General features: G+C 39.8%; 1 pseudogene across 1 annotated transcript; it reads right to left on the bottom strand.

Annotated features, from left to right (window-relative positions):
- Window positions 1-4,281: 4,281 nt before the first annotated feature.
- LOC311601211 (large ribosomal subunit protein uL18-like) lies at window positions 4,282-5,197 on the bottom strand (annotated as a pseudogene). The gene has a single exon. The product of its transcript is annotated as a large ribosomal subunit protein uL18-like (transcript).
- Between the last annotated feature and the right edge of the window lie 2,305 nt (window positions 5,198-7,502).

The raw sequence follows: 7,502 nt of genomic DNA on the forward strand, positions 1-7,502 counted from the left end.
CTGGAAGAACATTCAGTGCTCTCAACTGCTGAGCCATCTCTAGCCCCCCTCAGATTCAGTTTTCAATATGATAAACAAGACAAGATGCTTCCTCTGGCAGCTGATAGGACAGATGTAGAGACTCACAACCAAACATTAGGAAGAGAGTCCAAATTGGAGATCTCCATTGTGTCATTCCAGGAACCCTGGGGAAGAAGGGGAGAAGTAATTGTAGGAGCCAGAGGGGTCAAGGACACCAGGAAAGCACTGCCCACAGAATTAACTAAGCAGGCCTCATGGGGACTCACAGAGACTGAACCGCCAATCACAGAGCATGCATGGGTCTGCACTAGTGCTCTGCAAATATGTTATCGTTGTTAGCTTGGTGTTTTTATGAGACTTCTAAGTGTGGCAGTGGGGGTGTCTCTGTTTCACCTGCTCTTGGGACCTTTTCCCTCCTACTGGGTTGCTTCAACCAACCCTTATATGAGGGTTTGTGTCTAGTTTTATTGTAACTTTTTATGCTGTGTTCAGTTGATATCTGAAACAGAGGAGGAGTGAATACAGAGGAGAAGGGAGGGGAGGGACTGGGAGGAGTGGAGGAAGCGGAAACTGCGATTGGGATGCGTTGTATGGGAGAAGATTTAAAAAAAAGCTCTCTATGGTGATGCTGAGAGGATTTTGTGGTTGAGAGGATTCAGTGCACCCACAGTGCTCAACATTTAAATAGCTATTATGGCTGTCTTCCACAGGGTGACTGAGACTACAAAGCATGGGCCTACCATGCCTCCATGATCCCACCCCTGAATGGCATGCTTGTTTGTCCATGTGAAGACTGAGAACAGTTTAGGCATCTCTGCCTGTTGACTCCAGTTAAGCTTTGCACTGCAATCTTCCTACCCATTCTCACTTTTCTCCTTGAGCTTCTTGGAGCATTGGTGATGCTAGTGCTCAAATGAACTTCATCTTGTGACAATCTTTAGCACTCTGATGAACACTTGCACTTCCAGGGAAGAAACATCTAGAGAATTAGAAGCACTGTTGGTCAAAGCAAGGCCAAGATATCTCTTATAGAAAGATTAGAGTATCTTGTGGGAATGTGAGGAGATAGGACAAGTACCCATTGGAAGGGTTGAGCAATAGACTTCTGTAATAACCTTAGCTGAAAGGTCAGATCCCCACTTTTGGATAATGAAAATAAAAGAAAAAGGGAGGTGCAAATCTAGGTGAAAGCTAAATGTTAACACAGTAAAGGAACAGGCTGCGTAGACATTCAAGGACAACTTAAGTCTGGGAAGGAAAAGTTGTAGGGGCCATTGTCTAATGCCCAAGATCTCAGGCATGAATATGTAAAGTTTTTTTTGTTTGTTTTTGGTTTTTGGTTTTGGTTTTTTGAGACAAGGTCTCTCTGTGTTAGCCTTGGCTGTCCTGGACTCACTTTATAGACCGGGCTGGCCTTGAACTCACAGCTATCCACCTGCCTCTGCCTCCCGAGTGCTGGGATTACAGGCATGCGCCACCATGCCCGGCCCGTAAAGGGTTTTGAAGAAGAGGGAGAATGAGGAAAGTAGAGGTCATCCCCTAATAGGGAGACATTGCAAACCTAGTGTTCTAACCATAGCAAGGACCTTAAATGATAAGCAGAGAGGATAAAGATGGTTGACTCTAAAATAAAAAGAGAAGTGCATGTCTTGGTTGGGTGCTGGAGGGACACAACCAAAAACTCAGTTCACAGAGCATGTATGCACTTCCAGTCAGAGTCCAGACATTTGCTCCTGCAAATTTCCATCAGACTCACTGAAATCAAAGGCATTGAATGGTTTTCAGCCCTATTTTATAAGCTAGTAGGAGGGGTAGGACTGCAGACTCAGTGAGATCTGGTAACTAGCCCAAGGTGAAAAAAAAAAAATAGAGCACAAAGCTACTGTTCAAACATCCTTTAGTCTTATGACAGTATTCATGCCTGGATTGGGACTTGGGGCTTTGAAGATATAAGTTAGATACTATGGCTATATTTGTTGAAGACATCATGAGAAGGAAAAGCTACAATACTGTAACTCGAAAGATCTGCTCAGCAGAAGAACATGCCTGCTGCTAGGTTCAGAAGTTATTGATGTGGGCACAAGTTGATAAAGTAATTAAGAATCCCTCTCACCACTTTATCAGCCATCAACATTTCAATGTATAGTGGTACATCACTGAAACTCTACAGTTTAGGGCCTGCTTTTGATACCTATATTGTGTGGGTGTTCTCAAATATGATTTATATCTACTGATGTAGGACTATATAGAATATTTTCACTGCTCTAATGGTCTAATATTTGTCTATTCATCCTTATCTATGTCTAGCCCTTAGCAACTACTGATCTTTTAAACTAAATCTGTTTGGCCTGTACCAAAATGATATATAGTCATAATTATATAATTATGTATATATATACACACACATATATATATAATTATATAATAGCATTTTCAGATCACCATTTTCCACTCAGTACCCCATATTTAAAGTTCCACAATGTCTCTCACAGCTTTGTACCTCGTTTCTTCTTAGCAGTGAAGAATATCCCATTGTTTGAATATGCTGTAGTATTTATCCACCTGACTGCTAAAGGACATCTTGATAATTACAGGTAAAGCTCTTGTATCCATATGCAACTTTTTGTGTGGATAAAAGTGCATTTGAGCAAATATCAGGAAGTACAACTGATGAGTTGTGTGGCAATAGCAGATTTGATTTTTGAGAAACTGCCAGAGTATCTTCAAAAGTGTTCCTACGGTTTTTCTTTCCTCTAGAAACACATGGGAGTTACAGGTGTTCTATATTCTTGTCTTTATTTGGTGTGATGTTTTCAATGTCCTGAAATTTGGTCACAGTAATTTGGTCTACAATAATACATGATGTTGAACTTTTTTTTTTTTTTGCCATCTATCTATGCTTTCCATGAGGTGTTCAAGAGTTTTTCTCATATTAAAAGTAGATTGTTTTCTTTTTCTTTTTTGGTTTTTCAAGACAGGGTTTCTCTGTGTTAGCCTTGGCTGTCCTGGACTCACTTTGTAGACCAGGCTGGCCTTGAACTCACAGAGATCTGCCTGCCTCTCTCCTAGTGCTGGGATGAAAGGCGTGCACCACCACTCCCGGCTAAAAGTAGATTGTTTTCTTATTGTTGAATTAAATATTAAGTTACACTTAGTTATTTATTTGTGTGTTGTGTAGAGGGCATGCCACGGCATGTGTGTGAAAGGCAGATTACAAATTGGAAAAATTAGTTCTTTCTTGCCACTATGTAAGTCTTAGAGCTCCAACTCAGGGATTTAGGCTTGGTGGCAAATATGTGTAACTAATAAGCCACTTCATTGGCCCTCGTTGAATTTTAAGAAATGGTTATTGTGTATTTTTAAATTTTATCTTATTTTATTTCTAAGGTTTAAAGGCAGCTTTACTTATAAGACAAAACCATGTAGGATATAAATCAAGAATCCAGATGGACTGTACGTATTCACTAAGATTCCTGGACTCATCCCTCAATGAAACAGAAAAGATGGATAACAGAAACTACCATGCATCTGTTATGTTCTTTTCCAGCATCCATGTATGCAGCATATAGATATAGATATAATTTTCCATCATTCTCAGCGGGAACTTAAGCCATAAATAAATTCTGAATCTGGTTATCTGTATCTGTACTGGTATATTGAGAGAAATCCTTTCCCCCCTGACTACAACCCACAGTGCGCTGTTTAGAAAGATGGTGGCCTTAATGGTTTTCCATTCTTGGAAGTGTACCTTTCTGGAAAGTAGCTTTGACATGCTTCTCCAGATTCATTTAGTCTTTCTCCCCTCCATAGGGACTGCTCTTGTTGTGTGGCTTGTCAAGCCAATGGCAGGCTGAAGAAGTGTGACTATAGTCTCTGATTCTATCTATCTATCTATCTATCTATCTATCTATCTATCTATCTATACATATATATATACATATGTGTGTGTATAGATGTATATACATATTAAACTTGGGTTGCAATTGCAATATGGTACATTTCTATATAGCTTTTTGAGCCATCTTTCACCTTGTCTTCTCCCATGCCTTGTTTGCTTACTACTACTTCTTTCATGTTTAAATCTTTCTGCATGCAATATTCTCCCTCTCTATTTTCATTTTGCCATATTTTATCATCTTCTCTCCCTTAATGCACCCATCTTCAGCATGCCATTTCTTTTCTCTCTCTCTCTCTCTTTCTTTCTTTCTTTCTTTCTTTCTTTCTTTCTTTCTAGATGCTTGGCCAATAAGTTTATTGTCTTTATGGAAAAACAATCTTATAGAAAATTGCTTTAGCTTTCAGCAGGCTGTTCCTGATGCTTGCCTTCTTTTGAGCAACCCAATCTTTCTTCTGGGCAAGGGACATTTTGGAATGGTTCCACCTCTTCTTCTCAACTTCTTTCTTTGGCTCCTTCTCATAGACTGGATTCTCTATGACAGCAGCATGAGCTTTCTTGTACATCTCCTCCATCATGTCTGGAGTGATGTTGCTCTTTATATACTGAGAGAACTGTTTCTTATAAGCACCTTCATCTTCCTCCACTAGGTATTGCATGTACTCTGCAACATTCTGACCCATGATGTGCTTCGAATGCACTTCTGCATCGAACTCCTTGCTTTCAGAGTCATAACCGGGGAATCGTTTGGTACTGTGAGGGATAAACAAGCCTCCATCCACAGCTCCATTCAGGGCCCCAAAAACTTTATTGCCAGTTGTAGTTCAGGCAAGACCTGCATCCAAATAACATGTGAAGGCACCAGGCTGACCATCAATGCTTTCCACATTGTATTCATCTCCAGTCACCTCCACCTGGCCTTCGTAGACCTTGTCCATGCCAAACCTATAGACAGGCTTGCGGACCACCAGCAGGCCAGTGCAATAGGCAGCAGCATAATTTATCAGGCCAACGTTTACACCATATTTTGGCAGTTCATGTGCATATTCTGTGCAGATGATCATGTCCTCTTCTATATGGGCATATGCAATCTGGCAGATGATGTCTCTGTTGGTGACTCGGACTATCATCCTGTACTTGGGAGTGTTGTACTTATTTTTGTCCCGGATCACCAGTCGTTTCTGGGCATAGTAGTCAGTTTTACCCTCTCGCCGCCTTCTAAATCTCACTTGATATCTCTTAAAGTAGGCTTTATTTTTTGATAAGTTTCATGAACCCCATCCTGTGGAAAAGACACCTGCAACCGCGGCTCTACTCAGACCTGCAGGCCTGGCCCCAGCCTCCCATTTCTAATTACCTGACTTCTGCATACATTTCAAGTTAACTATATAAAGCAAAAGAGTTAATGTTATGGTCCAAGTTTGCAAGAGAACACGTGGCATTTGTCTTTGTGAACCTGGGTGACTTCTCTGAGTATATATATTTTCTCTCGTTCCATCCATTTGCCTGCAAATTTCATGATTTAATTTTTCCTTCTAGCTGGGCTGCTGGTGTTAGCTGGCAGAATTGAACAGTACCTGGATATGGGGCATGAAGATTGAGAGACAGACTAGATCTAGGAAAAGATAGAAAAGATACAGCAAAGGAGACAAGAGAGGAAGGCAAGACTTTGGGAGGACTAACACTAAACACTAAATAAACTCAAGTTTATTTCTCTCGAGCCTTTTATACAGTATACATATGTGTGAACCAGAAGAGCCTTGGAACAGAAACAGATGCTAACAATTACTTTTGTTTATCTATATGCTTAGACTTCTATCAACTTGAGGGCGAAGAAGTACATCAAGTTCTACATCCTGACCTGGAATTAATAGCAAACTTTCTTTTCTAAGAAATTAGCCACCACAAGTATCTTGCCAAGTCCTTAAGGCTGTGTGAGAATTTGCAAGCCAAGGTCATAAGTCTTCTGGCCTGCTTCTGTTAAGCATTCTAGAAAATGGCTCCCAACACTGGGCAATATTCTATTGTGTATATATGTACCACATTTTTCTTAACCATTCATCTGCTGATAGATATTTAGGTTGTTTTCATTTCTGAGCTATTATGAACAGAGAAGTAATGAACATGGACGTACAAGTATCTCTGCAGTCAGATATAACATTCTTTTGTATATGCTCAGAAGTGGTATACCTGACTCACTTGGTAGATCTGTTTCTAGTTTTTTGAAGACTCTCCAGATTGATTTTCAAAGTGGTGGCACTAGTATACTAGTTATACTCTTATTAACAGTATAAAGATGCCCCACTCCTCATATCCAGGCCATCATGTGTTGCCATTTACATCTTAGGTTATCTCTAACCTCTCTGCAGTGAGATGGAATCTTTGTTTTTGTTTGTTGTTTGTTGTTGTTGTTGTTTTGATTTTTTGAGACTGTGTAACTTTGGCTGTCCTGAATCTCGCTCTGTAGACAAGGTTGGCCTCGATATCTGCCTGCCTCTGCCTCCCAAGTCCTGGGATTGAAGGCATGAGCCACCACTGCTCAGCTGATGGAATCTTAAGGTAGTTTAAATCAGCATTTCTCTGTTAATATGTGATTATTATCCATTTTTATTTCTTGTTTTGAGAACTTTCTCTTTTAAATATCTTTAAAAAAATAGATTTATTTATTTATTTATTTATTTATTTTACAGTGTTCTGCCTGCATGTACACCTGCACACCAGAAGAGAGCACTAGATTTCATTATAGATGGTTGTGAGCCACCATGTGGTTACTGTGAATTGAACTCAGGGCCTCTGGAAGAGCAGCCAGTACTTTTAACCTCTGTGCCATCTCTCCAGCCCTATTTTGAGACCTTTCTGTTTAGTTCCATAGCCCACTTTAAAAAAAATATTTTATTTAATTTTAATTTATGTCCTTTGGTGTGGGACTGTCAGATGTTGAAGTTACAGACAATTGTGAGCTGCCATGTGGGTGCTGGGAATTGCACCCGGGTCCTTTGAAAGAGCAGGTAGTGCTCTAAACCACTGAGCCATCTCTCCAGCCCCCATAGCCCACTTTTTAACTGAGTTTGTTTCATCTCATGCTATTTAGATGCCCGCAGCTCCATACTGTGTATATACTAATGTTGGATGGCTAGGTGGAAAAGATTTTCTTCCATTCTGAGAGATGCCTCTTTACTTGATTTAACACTTTCCTTTGCTGTATAGGACTCTTTTAATTTCATGAGATACAATTTGTCAATTGTTGGTCTTTATTAACAATGAGAGTCTTGTTCAGAAAGTCCTTGATTACACCTCTAAGTCAAAATATTTTTCCTACTTTTTTGTCCTAGCAGTTTCACAGTATCAGGTTATATATTGAGGTCCTTGATCCATCTGGAGTTGAGTTTTGTGTAGTATGAATGATAAATGTCCAGTTTTTTCCCCCTGCATGTTGAGATTCCAGAATTCCCAACACTATTTGTTAAAAAGATGTCTTTTCTACAATGTATATTTTTGCTTTTTGTCAAAGATCATGTTGCTATAATTGGGCAAACTTTGTATTTGGGATATTCTGTTCTATTCCATTGATTTATTAGTTCCCACA

This window comes from Acomys minous, assembly GCF_964271855.1.
Source record: "Acomys minous genome assembly, chromosome: 7".
NCBI lineage: Eukaryota > Metazoa > Chordata > Mammalia > Rodentia > Muridae > Acomys > Acomys minous.